The 9,717-nt window shown below is 49.1% G+C and overlaps 1 protein-coding gene across 3 annotated transcripts in view; it reads left to right on the top strand.

Moving 5' to 3' along the window:
• Positions 1-569: 569 nt before the first annotated feature.
• Positions 570-9,717, top strand: part of RALGPS2 (Ral GEF with PH domain and SH3 binding motif 2) — a 114,625-nt gene continuing 105,477 nt past the window's right edge. For 2 of the 3 annotated variants that reach the window (XM_063165397.1, XM_063165395.1), the window contains exon 1: positions 570-672. The gene's annotated coding sequence lies outside the window, so the exon portion shown is untranslated. Of the gene's footprint in view, positions 673-1,007; positions 1,152-9,717 lie in introns of those variants that run through there. The other variant, XM_063165396.1, reaches the window with a different exon arrangement.

The raw sequence follows: 9,717 nt of genomic DNA, 5'->3' as shown, positions 1-9,717 counted from the left end.
TAAGTGTAAATGAACTTCGCAGTGAAGGTGGCAGACCGCTGAACAGCTGCCCAGGGAGGGCGTGGAGCCTCCCTTCTAGGAGACATTCCAAACCCGCCTGGACGCGTTCCTGTGTCACCTGCTCCGCCGGACTGGATAATGTCCAGAGGTCCATTCCAACCTCAACAATACTAGGATTCTGCAATCAGACACTGGAACGGGTTTCCCAGGGAGGCGGCGGAGCCACTATCCCCGCAGGTGTTTCGGGACGTGGCATGGAGTGCCCAGGTCTGTCTGACACCGTGGTGCCGGTCACAGCCGGGCCCCGCTGCTCTGTCCCAGCCCCGGCGCTGCCGCGAGGGAGCGAGCGCGCATCCCCCCGCACGTCCCCGCCCTCAGCAGCGCCGGCTGGGGGCGGCACGGGCGGCGCTGAGGCGGCGCGTGCGCAGCCCGCGCGCGGCGCCGGGAGGAGGCGGGCTGGGGGGGGTCTCTGCGCGCATGCGCGGGCGGGGCGGGCGCCCCCCCCATGCCGTGTGTGTGTGTGTGAGTGTGTGTGAGAGTGAGTGAGTGTGTGAGGGGCACTGTGGCCGCGGCCGCCCCGCGCCTGCGGAGCCGGCGGCGCGCAGCGACCCGCGCAGACACCGCAGCACCTCCGAGCGGCCGCCCCGCCGTCATCCATCCCCCCTCTCGCAGGTGAGCTGCGCTGTCGCGGAGGGGAGAAGGAGGAGGAGAAGGAGGAGGAGGGAGCCGGCGCCCGCCTCCGCGGGGCTCATTGTCCGGCTCCTCAGAGGAGGAGGAGGAGAGAAGAAAGGAGGCTTCACCCCGGCTCGCACGCCGGGCCTTGCAGGGCTGTTGCCGGCCGGGGATTGGAGGCGCTCCGTCCCCTCCCAGATCCGGGGAGGGTCCCGGCCCCCCCGGGGCTCCGCCGCCCACCTGCCGCCCTCTCCTCCTCCCCCTCCTCCCCTTCCTCCTCACTCGGGGGCGGCGAGGAGCGGAGCCCCTTCTCGCCGGTGTGTACGCGGCGGGGCTCCAGCCTGGCTGCGGGACGGAGGGTTCGGGGCTTCGGGAGAGATGTTCGCCCCCCCGGTGCCTGCTTGCGGGGCTGAGGAGCGGGTTCTAACGTGGACACCCCGCCCTCGCTGTCTGTGGAGCCCTCAGGGACGGGGGTGTCGGTGCGTGGGGACGGGCAGAGCCGCGGCCGCGTGTGGGGCACCGCGGGGGCCGGAGGGCGGCCGGGGCGGAGCGGAGGCTGTGGCGGAGAGATACCGCTATCCATGGGTGCTGCCCCGGGCATGGGCCCGCCACCGGGACACGAGGGACAGGGCAGGGCACAGGGATGGGGACATGAGGGACAGGGCAGCAGGAGGGGATGGGGACACGAGGGACAGGGCAGTGCCCAGGGATGGGGACACGAGAGACAGGGCAGTGCCCAGGGATGGGGACATGAGGGACAGGGCAGGGCACAGGGATGGGGACAGCAGTGACAGGGCAGTGTCCAGGGATGAGGACACAAGGGGCAGGGCACAGGGATGGGGACACGAGGGACAGGGCAGCAGGAGGGGATGGGGACACGAGGGGCAGGGCAGTGCCCAGGGATGGGGACACGAGGGACAGGGCAGCAGGAGGGGATGGGGACACGAGAGACAGGGCAGTGTCCAGGGATGGGGACACGAGGGGCAGGGCAGGGCACAGGGATGGGGACACGAGGGGCAGGGCAGTGCCCAGGGATGGGGACATGAGGGACAGGGCAGCACACAGGGATGGGGACACGAGGGACAGGGCAGTGCCCAGGGATGGGGACATGAGGGACAGGGCAGCACACAGGGATGGGGACACGAGTGACAGGGCAGCTCACAGGGATGGGGACACGAGTGACAGGGCAGGGCACAGGGATGGGGACATGAGGGACAGGGCAGCACACAGGGATGGGGACACGAGTGACAGGGCAGCTCACAGGGATGGGGACACGAGTGACAGGGCAGCACACAGGGATGGGGACACGAGTGACAGGGCAGCTCACAGGGATGGGGACACGAGTGACGGGACAGGGCAGCAGGAGGGGATGGGGACACGAGGGACAGGGCAGTGCCCAGGGATGGGGGCACGAGGGACAGGGCAGCACACAGGCATGAGGATACCAGAGACAACGTGGACAGTGGCTGTAAGAAGGGGATGAACACACATCACACCACTTTGATGTAAACCAGGGTAATTTCAGAGCATGTTACTTTCCAGCAGATGGGAATCTGCTTTAGAGGATGGACAGATAGATGGTGTTTATGAGACATGAGGTGTGTTTAGCATTATTTCTGTCCTGGCAGCAGATGCTGGAGAGGCAGTTCTGTAGATATATTTCAAAGCACGATGAGTGGTGATGACAGGTAATATTTTGGAGTAACTTGCCCTGGGGTTTAATAGTAGTTGCAGGCCTGGTGAAATTCTGTGGATGTGTATCTCTATTTGCAGGTTTTCTATACTGACACTCTTGGAGAGATTTCTCTACTGAAAAAAGGTTCTTATTCCTGTACCCCTCCTTCTGTGCCTCTGCTGAATTAAAGAGCTTTGCAATCACAGATAACTACAAGAGGTGGAAGCTATTTCTTTTCAAATGGGATCAATAGATAATCAGGCAATCAAATGTTTGATAGGCCTACAGCTTTTTAGGTTTTCTCAGGATTGGAAAATATGGGATGCACAATGATTATTTCCTATTTTTCTCTTATTGCTGCTTGCTTCTGCAGCTGACTTTGTTTTAGTTGTACTTTGTTGGTGTTTATTTCTAAACAAAATGGGTATAACATTCTGTTCATGCCAACTGGTGGTTTGAGACCATTTTTGGTATACAGACCTATTGCACGTGTTACTGGTTGTGCATTATTTTGTTTAATGAACTTCAACTTACCAGGTGTTCATTTTAAGACATTATTAACTCTCAGCAGGGCATTAGAAATAATACATGGACCAAAGCTTGAGAACTACTCATGCATTTTTTTGTGTATTACTGTAAGGTGTAGTATCTGATAGCAGAGCCAAAGGATTTCCATAGGCACCTCTGCATGAGCTGTCCTGCCTTGGACCCTGCTTTTGGGAGCTGATGTGATCCACATGGGTGCCAAAACACCTGGACTGGGTTGGCACCATCAAGTGCCACAGCATCATATTGTACAGAAGTTGATAATAGTGATTTTTTTCTAGGAATGTCTCTGATTACTCTGGAAATTATTTTATGGTTCTGGGCTACATCAGTGAATTATTGTTTTTTTAAATTTCGATGGAGGATTAAATTCCTTTTTTTAGAGGGAGTTCCTTGCAGAAGCAGAGTTATTCCTGCTTTCCACAGCCCGTGCACATCCCTGCTCCGGGCTGTCTGCAGCCCTGCTCGCAAGTTGGGTCACTGGAATTGAGAGGGTGCCCTCTGGTGACATCCGTGTTCGCAGTTTGGCTGCATGTGAAGGAGCGCTCCGGCTGGTCTGGAGTGAAGCGTTCCTCCTCCCGGCGCAGCTGGGGTGTGTTCTGCACCGCGGTGCTGCTGTGCCTTGGCTGAGATGGGGACGAGCGCTTGGGAATTCATGAGGGGGATGTACAGCGGCCCCTCGGTGTCTGGGAGCCCCCCTGTGAAACATTCTGCCTTGTGGTTTATTTTGCTGCATTTTGATATGAAATGTCTAACTCAGTCCAGTGGAGTCAATCCTCCCCCCAAGAAAAAACCCTTCATGAGGTTATCCTCTTTGCTCACCAATGGGTTTTGCTTGGGTTTTTGTTTTTTTTTTTGTTGTTTCTTTTTTCCTGTGGAAATGTGGGTGTTTTCCTGCAGAATTTTAGAGCTGTCTTTTCCTTTTTACACTTCTATCTTGCCTTGTGACTGTAGATTAAAAATGTCAGTGTTCAGATGTTTTATTGATCTTTATGCTGCTCAGCACTGAGGAACAAGAATGAAGATACAGGGCTAACTTTAACTACAACTCCTTGTGTAAACTTTGATTTTTGAAATTGACTGTGATTTTTGAATGACTGGGATTTTTGAAATTGACTGAAATCGACAAAATTACTTTTGTACAGAAAAGTAATGCAGTCATAGTGTGCTAATGTTCTGCTTGATGTCTTTGAATATTAAAAGATTTGAATTGACAAGCCACACCTCCATCTTAATCACTTTGTTCCACTATTTTTTTTTTGCATTGAGATTAGGGGTTAATCTTTTCCTGTATATTTGCTTGAAGCTGAGTCATTTGAGCTCCTCCTTTCATTCAATAACTAAAGCTGAGTTGAAAATATCCTTTAGGGGTAGGGAGTGTAATTGGTTGCATTTTTTCAAAGTGTAAGCCACCAAAGACATAATGTATCTCTCTTCTAAGTATTGGTTTACAGGTCTTGTTAGAAAACAGAGTTAGAAATGTGTTTTCAAAAGAATGAAAGATTTCTGTTAAAAATCTTTGCATTTAAATACCTGGAACTGCTGCAGTAGGAATCATCTTTTAATATAAATGCATGTGTCATAGTTAGTGCATGAACAGAAGCTTTGTGGGCTTCATGTTTGGTCTGTTTATGAATTAATCACCTTAAAAGACTGCTGAAGTGTCTTAATGCTGCAGTTGGGCGTTTGAAGTAGATTCTCTGTGTGCTCAGTGCCCTGGAATGTGTGGATGTGTGACTGCAGCTCCTTTTGTTTTACAGAGATCCATAAAAGCCCTGTGGGATTCCAGGGAGAAGGCATTGGGGTCGTGGCTGTGGGCAGGCTGGTCCCAGCAGGATGGGGCCATCCAGGGTGGGAGCTGGGCAAGGCAGGGTGTGAGGGGTGGGAGGGCTCCAGTGCTGGCTCTGCAGTCAGGAGAGGGTGCCCAGAGCCCTAAACAGGGAGGGTGTGTCCTGCATTGTGGTGTGTTGTGAACACTGGAGCTGCTGGCTGTCACTCAGGAGTTAGAATGGCACAAATCATATCAAATAAATTGAATAAATTATAGAAATAAATGATGGGCATTGGAGCCGCTTGTGGCCGAGGGAGGCTGTTCCCAGTCTGGGTTCCAGCTTGTAGGAGAGTTTGTCTCGAAAGGGACCTGTTTGGTGAATCTTACAGTCTGGCAGATGAAGCCCTGGGGAGCCTAGTGAGTCACCACACAGTGTTTAAGATGCAGCGTTCCTGACCTGCAGGTAAGGTTGATCTTCACTCTCCTGGACTGGCTGCTCTGAGGTGTGTGTGCCACTCCAGTGCAGTCTCAGCTGGTGCTTTCAGAGCTCCCCAGATGGGTTGTAGTCTGTCATGTGGCACCAGCGGTGTCTGCCTTGAACCCCTGGAGATCTCCTGGGTTTGCTCACTGAGTGTTCCGACCCCAGCCTTACTGTCACTGTCACTTTTCACATGTCAGTAACTTCAGCACAGACAGACAAACAACAGCTGCCTGGTGAGGTGTACTGTTCCACAAGGGTAGGATTCCCTTTCTCTTCCATGGCTTTGTTGTCCTACAGTCCTTACGAGAATGACAGTTTAGGTAAAACTGGGAAAAGAAGCTGCTGTGTGCCTTGCAGGGCGTGGAGGCTTTGCTGTTATTTCTGTAGGTCTGTCCTGTTTAGGTGTGTTTTGGCTCTTTGTATCAACTGCATCAATAAGTCAAGGTTTCCTGGCCCAGAAACTCCCTGGCTGTGCTGCTGGCACTGGGAAGCTCCAGAGCTGCTTGGTCAGAACATCAAGAAACTCTTATCAGCCCCTGCTGAGCATCATATTTGTGGTTTAAAAACCTGCCTGTTTCTCAGTGGTGAAGAGCAGCCTCCTGTGTTAAAGATTAAGGCTGTAACATGGCATTTGATTTGATGCCAGACTTGAGAGAACACCACATCCATTGCTGCTTGATGGTCCAGGGAAGCCTTTCCCTTTTCTCCAGGCTGATGCTCCTTGTGGTCCCCTATGATAGGACAGATCTTGATTCAAACTCCTCAGAAGAGTTATTTATTCTGTTCCTTTGAGATGCAGGACTCGTGGCCTGTTCTCCATGCCTGTTTCAGGATCCCATTTGTATTTAAACGTGCACAAACATTCTGCAGGCACGGGAAGCCTGAGCTGCCATGTGAACGTGTGCCTGCCCCGTGTTCCCTGCTCTGTCTGAGGAGACTGTCAGTCTGTCCCATGTGTTTCAGGTGGGACCACAACAGTTAGTGTAGCTCAGTGCCTCATCAGTATGTAGTTGAGATTTGAACATGGATTAGAACAAGCTGGCTGAAGTTCAATCCAGATAAAATATACATGATGATGTGGATGTAATTATCAGCCTCCCTAATTGAAGGGCTGCATTTGCCATTTGGTGGAAGTGTTAGTGCCCTCTGGTGACTCACGTTTATTACTTGTTCTCAGCAGTCATGTTGAAGCAGTAAAATCAGCCTTTTTGAAGCCTTTGACTGGAAGACTGAGATCCCCCCCACCAGCTGATTAGACCTGGAAAGTTTTGACTGGAAGTTGTCTTTGCCTTTCCTCTCGTGGGTTTTAGCTAGTAGTGTAGTTCCTAGTGCAAGTAAGGAAGTGTAACAAGCCTGGGTCAGTTTAGGAGTTGAAACCAGCATGGGTAAGGCATTAGCAGAACTGCCAGTGAGGGAATTTGATTGTGGAGCTTGCTATGAGCTCCTCTGCCAAAAAGTGGTTGGCCCAATTTATTAATTTCTTGGAGCTTGTGAATCTCTTGACTTATACTGCTTGTCCTGTGTGTCCATCAGCTGTCTGAGGGCTGAAGTGCTCGGAGAAGAAATGGGTAACAGGGTTTGCAGAGGAGAAGCTTGAGGTACCCTGGCTCTCAGGCTGTAATTCCAATTTAAAGTGATTTGGATGCAGAAGGCTTTGCTGGCTTTGGAGCTGCCTCAGTGGCACTTGGGCTTTGGAATATGCATGTGTCACCTCTTTTCCTCTTTAATGGAGCTGTGCTGTTGGCAGCAATCAATTAAGTCTGAAGTGACCCAGGTCTGGCTGTTCATGCTCTGACCATTGCTGTAGTGGTGTGGCATTAAAAGTTGTTTGATTTGTGCCTCCCTCATTATTCATTAAGGGGCAGCTTGGAGGCTCTGTAATCAGCTCTCATTGAAATGGGCTCAGGTTGATTGTGCTGGGGAAGAAGGATATTGATCTTTTACAGAAGATGAAGGTGTATTTCTTAGATAATAGTGGCTAGATAAAACTGGCAGAGATCCTGAAAAAAGTGATCTTAATGCAGTTTGTAAATTGGATTGCTTTTATCACATTATTAATGTGCCCAGGGTTTGGGGTAATTGTCTAGACTCTAGTATTATATTTTCATTTAGATTTAGAATTAGTGGTATAGTGTCACAGAGTGGCTGGACTCAGACTAATAAGTGAATAAACAGGACTAGTACAAAGCACATTTTCTGCTGTGATACATCATTTTCAGATTAATGTGTAGGCAGGCAGAAGCCTCCAGTGAAAAGCTGAAGGTCTCATCTCTACTGTTTTTCTTTATCAGCTTCACATATGAATTTGTCTGACGAGGTGTGTAAGCACAGATAGACTTGTGAGTTCTGTGTAAAACTCAAATCTATAAACTCTGTAAATGGTTGTTTCTAGTCCACTTGTTTTACTGCCAGGTTGTTTGTGTAATCTTCTAATTGCCCTGAATTTCTGTTGCTGGCTTGATAACTTTGGGGTCCTCCACAGCTGTAACTAATGTGAGTTGGTTTGTAATTGAGTTAGGCTGTGACCCTATGTGCAGTGAGGCAGCTTATTTATTGACTGCTCACTTCTCTGCCTGGCTTGGCAGAAATAGAGAGGTAAAGCAGCAGAGAGAGCTGCGTCAGGGAACTTACCCAGCTAAGAAATGAAGCTTCCCCCTGGCCCTTGCCTTGTTTTTCAGTTTGATACTTCCCCAGACTGTTCACTTGAGCTGTACAAACTCTTGGGCTAATGTCATGGCAGAGAAAGGAACATGAAAAACCTTCAGTGGTGGAGATGAATGGTGAGTGTAAAATCAAGTTCCCATAAACCAGCTGAAATCAAAAGTGGGTCAAATGTCAGTGGTTTATTAGCTGAGCTTGTGGAGTGGTTGTCTTGAATCCCTATCTGGGTGTGCAGGTCTGGGAGCTTGAAATAAAGCTGAAACTTTGTTTCAGATTTTATGCAGGAAAATTTAAGGCACTTTAGGATCCTTGTGGCACTTCTGAAAATCCATTTTGCATAGAGCCAAACTCTACCATTGTTGCATCTTTTACAGTAGGCTGGTGAAGTGAGTTTGCAGTGATGATGGTGTTGGTGGAAACTTGGTCATACAGCTGATCATGTCCACAAGTCTGTGAAGTATTCTGGGCATTCCAAAAGCATCTGCAGGTAGCAGATGTGAGGTGTTAGAATGCTGGTAGCATTGCATAGTTTCCTATGTGTTTGTTGTGGATTTCAGAATGCACGTAAATTCTATGTGCCAGACCAGTAAAAGATAAAAAGGTCCAAAGTTTCAAGCTGCTCACTTTCCCATTGCTGCATCACTGTGTAGTGCTGTCAGTAATTAGTAACTTCAGTGTTGTGAAGTGTATTGATAAAGCACACGGTTACGGGGGTGACTCACAATTGTTGTACTTCCTCTGCCACTGGTGTAATGAACTTTTCCTGTGTGCTTAAAGGGCACCTGAGCAGTGCTGCTGCAGGCCCAGAGCACTCTGCCAGCAGCCACTTCTCCCATGTGCTTTATTGGGAAGCCTACCTGAGAAGGGGCAGCTATCTCGTGTATTTTTAGAATGTTAGTCATGTACTTTTAGACTGACCAGTTTGTTTAGGCATTACTCATCAGGCTTGTCTGGTAAGTGCCTCTAAATAATTTTGATACAATTATTGATCAGACCTTTACAGAACTATGCCAACAGGCATTTTGGAAAAGAATAATGTGTAAGGGTAGAATCCATTGAGTTCAGTCCTTTCATGCAGCTGAAGTGATTTGCAAGTATTTTCTGGAGCTCAGAGTGCAAAATTACTGAAGTATTAGCAAGATTTCTGCTTAGCTGCACATTGACCCTCTGCTTCTGAGAGACAGGAGTGTGGTGGCCAGTGAGCAGCCTGAAACTTGGGGCATTTGTTGGGGTGGGTAAAACCTGGCCCTTGCAGGTCTGCCTCAAGATAAGATGAGGTTAAACATTACCTAGCTATGAGGCTTTATTATTATTATTATTACCTTTTAATATGTCATTCACTGATGCTGTCAGGTGGGTGGTTTCTTAGGAAACTGTTTCCTGTGTTCTTTATATCAGAGCAAATGTCCCTCTGTGATAGAAATGTTTTTGCTGCTTTGTGTTTGAAAAAGGCTTTGCTCTCCACTCATTGCTGGTTGTTTGCTGTGTTGATCATACATAATTTCTTACAATCCTCCTTTGGGGATTTTTTCCCCTCCTAGGCTGGGCCTATTTTGCATTTATTTTGAACAGATTTCGCCAGGTAGCTCTTTGATAATAGATTTTGGTATTCATAGTGATGTGCCTTGCTAAGTTTTTAATGGTGCTTTAAACAAGCACATATTGTGTTACATTGGACAAAGGAAGGTAGCAGTACCAAATCTAATAACAGTGTGAGACTGTGATTCTTTGATTATCTTTTATACCCTTGGGTAGCTGTAGGTATGCTGGCAAAAGATGATTTTATTTGTGGAGGTTGTTCAGCTCTACTTCCAGTATCTATTAAAGTGGCTGAGTGTCCACCTGGAATCATTTTAAAGGAATTTAGAGGGGAAAATGATGTTTACCAAATTGTAGTCAGGAGATGAAACA

The sequence above is a fragment of the Melospiza melodia genome, chromosome 11 (genome assembly GCF_035770615.1).
Source record: "Melospiza melodia melodia isolate bMelMel2 chromosome 11, bMelMel2.pri, whole genome shotgun sequence".
Taxonomy (NCBI): domain Eukaryota; kingdom Metazoa; phylum Chordata; class Aves; order Passeriformes; family Passerellidae; genus Melospiza; species Melospiza melodia.
Note: the sequence above shows the minus strand (reverse complement) of the source record. Positions and strands in the feature narration are given on the sequence as shown.